We start from the raw sequence: 4403 nt of genomic DNA on the forward strand, positions 1-4403 counted from the left end.
TGAATTGAACTGTGTTGTAACTGACATGAGGCAGAATGTGAAACCTTATTACTAGTCTGAAATATCTTTCCGCAGACGAGGGACCAGTTTAATATCAAATTTTCCTGTAAATTACAACCGACAACGCACTACGTGTGTGAACTACATGATTCACCTGAGACCTCAATTTGATGCCTAAATGTCGCGCCTAATGGCAATAGGTGGAACGTAGCTTCAGGTACTATACAGACAAGGTTAGGTTTCATCACAAAAGTTGGGGTCCCCTGGAAAACAAACTCTGATTATACGTTGGATGCACTTCATTCTTAGATTCTCACACATCTGATATTATTACATAATTGGATGGCCCTCTAGTGCGAGAAATAATTCATTTTAGCTAGGGTTGCAAAATTCTGGTACTTTCGCAAAAATGCACTAGGTCTACAAGTATATAGTGAATAGTAGGGCACTAGGTCTACTGTATATAGTAAATAGTAGGGCACTAGGTCTACTGTATATAGTAAATAGTAGGCACTAGGTCCTAATGTATATAGTAAATAGTAGGGCACTAGGTCTACTGTATATAGTAAATAGTAGGGCACTAGGTACTCGTTAATAGTAATAGTAGGGCACTAGGTCTACTGTATATAGTGAATAGTAGGGCACTAGGTCTATGTTTAGTAAATAGTAGGGCACTAGGTCTACTGTATATAGTGAATAGTAGGGCACTAGGTCTACTGTATATAGTGAATAGTAGGACACTAGGTCTACTGTGAATAGGGTGTACTACAACAGCTGCAACTCCTCCATAACGAGAGAAGAGAGAGAGAGAGAGAGAGAGGTAGAGGTAGAGAGAGAGAGAGAGAGAGAGAGAGGTAGAGAGAGAGAGAGAGGTAGAGATAGAGAGAGAGAGAGAGAGAGAGAGATAGAGGTAGAGAGAGAGAGAGAGGTAGAGGTAGAGAAAGAGAGAGAGAGAGGGGTAGAGAGAGATAGAGAGAGAAAGAGAAGGTAGAGAAGAGAGAGAGAGGTAGAGAGAGAGAGAGAGAGAGGTAGAGGTAGAGAGGCAGAGAGAACATTTCTAATATATTTCAGTTGATGTTCTTTTTGATCCTACTCACTTTTGTATGTTTCACTTGTTTAAGTAATGTAAACATATATTTCCCATGCCAATAATGCCCCTTTGAATGTAATTGCGTTGAGAGAGAGAGCATCGTAAACACAGCTGGTTCATGATAACAACCCCAGTTGTTGTGTTGACACGCAGGACAGTATGGAGTGGTCAAGTTGTAAACACAGCTGGTTTATGATAACAACCACCCTTTTTTATTTCTTCCATTTTTTATTTATTTAACGAGGCAAGTCAGCTAAGAACAAATTCTTATTTACAATGACGGCCTACACCGGCCAAACCCGGACGACGCTGGACCAATTGTGCGCCGCCCTACGGGGCTCCCAATCACGGCCGGTTGTGATACGGCCTGGATTCGAACCAGGGTGTCTGTAGTGATGCCTCTAGCACTGAGACGCAGTGCCTTAGACCGCTGCGTCACTCGGGAGCTGTGTTGACGTACAGGAGAGTATGGACTGGAAGCTCTACGTCAGCGCCTGTGCCATTGTCCATGGAAAAGGACACGCTATCGGATCCAGTAAGTCAACCTCATCTGTGGTCAGACACTGCAATGGTTTGATAAAGGGTAGAGCTGCAGCTTTCAAGGTGCTCGACTCTAACCCGGAAGCTTATAATAAATCCTGCGATGCCCTCCGACGAACCATCAAACAGGCAAAGCGTCAATACAGGACTAAGATCAAATCCTACAACACCGACACTGACGCTCGTCGGATGTGGCAGGGCTTGTAAACTATTACAGACTACAAAGGGAAGCACAGCCGAGAGCTGCCCAGTGACACGAGCAGGCGAGCTAAATAACATCTATGCTCGCTTCGAGGCAAGCAACACTGAGGCATGCATGAGAGCATCAGCTGTTCTGGACGACTGTGTGATCACGCTCCGATGTGAGTAAGACCTTCAAACAGGTCAACATTCACAAGGCTGCAGGGAGGATGTGTACTGTGAGCATGCGCTGACCAACTGGCAAGTGTCTTCACTGACATTTTCAACATCTCCCTGATTGAGTCTGTAATACCAACATGTTTCAAGCAGACCACCATAGTCTCTGTGCCCAAGAACATGAAGGCAACATGCCTAAATGACTATGGAGTCGTAGCACTCACGTCTGTAGCCATGAAATGCTTTGAAAGGCTGGTAATTGCTCACGTCAACACCCTTATCCCAGAAATCCTAGACCCACTCCAATTTGCATACCGCCCAAACAGATCCACAGATGATGCAATCTTTTTTGCACTCCACACTGCCCTTTCACACCTGGAGAACGTATGTGAGAATGCTATTCATTGACTACAGCTCAGCGTTCAACACCATAGTACCCTCAAAGCTCATCACTAAGCTAAGGATCCTGGGACTAAACACCTCCATCTGCAACTGGATCCTGGACTTCCTGACGGGCCGCCCCCAGGTGGTGAGGGTAGGTAGCAACACATCTGCCACGCTGATCCTCAACACTGGAGCCCCTCAGGGCTACGTGCTCAGTTCCCTCCTGTACTCCCTGTTCACCCACGACTGTATGGCCAGGCACGACTCCAACACCATCATTAAGTTTGCAGACGACACAACAGTGGTAGGCCTGATCACCGACAACGACGAGACAGCCTATAGGGAGGAGGTCAGAGACCTGGCCGTGTGGTGCCAGAACAACAACCTATCCCTCAACGTAACCAAGACTAAGGAGATGATTGTGGACTACAGGAAAAGGAGCACCGAGCCCGCCCCCATTCTCATCGACGGGGCTGTAGTGGAGCAGGTTGAGAGCTTCAAGTTCCTCGGTGTCCACATCAACAACAAACTAGAATGGTCCAAACACACCAAGACAGTCGTGAAGAGGGCACGACAAAGCCTATTCCCCCTCAGGAAACACAAAAGATTTGTCATGGGTCCTGAGATCCTCAAAAGGTTCTACAGCTGCAACATCGAAAGCATCCTGACTGGTTGCATCACTGCCTGGTACGGCAATTGCTCGGCCTCCGACCGCAAGGCACTACAGAGGGTAGTGCGTACGGCCCAGTACATCACTGGGGCTAAGCTGCCTGCCATCCAGGACCTCTCCACCAGGTGATGTCAGAGGAAGGCCCTAAAAATTGTCAAAGACCTTAGCCACCCCAGTCATAGACTGTTCTCTCTACTACCGCATGGCAAGCGGTACCGGAGTGCCAAGTCTAGGACAAAAAGGCTTCTCAACAGTTTTTACCCCCAAGCCATAAGACTCCTGAACAGGTAATCAAATGGCTACCCGGACTATTTGCATTGTGTGCCCCCCCCAACCCCTCTTTTACGCTGACTCAATGGTGGTGCAGGCTTAAAGTTAAGGAGAGGGCACCGATGGCCTTATTCATTCACTGCTATGCACATCGACTAAATTTAGTACTGACTCAAGGAGCCTCAAAGCTTAAAGAATGCAAGGTCTCTTTGCCAACCTCAATGGCCTTGCAGCATTTTTCTCACGATCCCCTAAGCGCACGCAACTGTCTAATAATCAGTCTTGGTGAGTAGGCATACAATGCATTGTTATTTTATTAAATGTGTATGTATGTTTTTCCATTTTATTTCGTTAATATTAAATAGCCTATATATTACACAAAAAAATGGCAAATAGCCTATGTTGCAAATTATTTGTTTCTTTTATTTTCAGTGAATAGTTATGTGTCTTTATCATCACGGTGAAAAATGCTTGTGTCGCACAATGCGCTGTTTAGTGACACACTGTATTTATTTTTTGGGACTTAAAGCTCAAAGTTTGTGGACCAGAAAAGGATAGAAGAAGAATATTAATATAACTCTGTTGCACTCGACTATGTTCTTGCCTATTAGTTGAACTGTACTTATTGTACTCTTCCCCTGCAATTCTCTGAAAAAAATGTCAATTTCAAGGTGACGCAACGCCTGGCTATACTGCGTTTCTGTCTAAATGTATAGTGTCTAGAGCCATGGCATCTAAATGATGGTAATAACAGGTGGATTAATTCGGGTGGACTGTGTAGGACCTCACTGAAGGCCCAGGCGCCAGGCCCACCGCACGCTACTGGATAACATAGACCTGTAACTAATCTCAGAAACCCTAGGCAAGCAGAGACTATGGTCTGGGATACATAGACCTGTACTAATCTCAGAAACCCTAGGCAACAGCAGAGACTATGGTCTGGGATAACATAGACCTGTCACTAACCTCAGAAACCTAGGCAACAGCAGAGACTATGTCTGGGATAACATAGACTGGTAACTAATCTCAGAAACCCTAGGCAACAGCAGAGACTATGGTCTGGGATAACATAGACCTGTCACTAACCTCAGA

The sequence above is a fragment of the Salvelinus sp. IW2-2015 genome, unplaced genomic scaffold, assembly GCF_002910315.2.
Source record: "Salvelinus sp. IW2-2015 unplaced genomic scaffold, ASM291031v2 Un_scaffold2604, whole genome shotgun sequence".
NCBI classification, from domain to species: Eukaryota; Metazoa; Chordata; class Actinopteri; order Salmoniformes; family Salmonidae; genus Salvelinus; species Salvelinus sp. IW2-2015.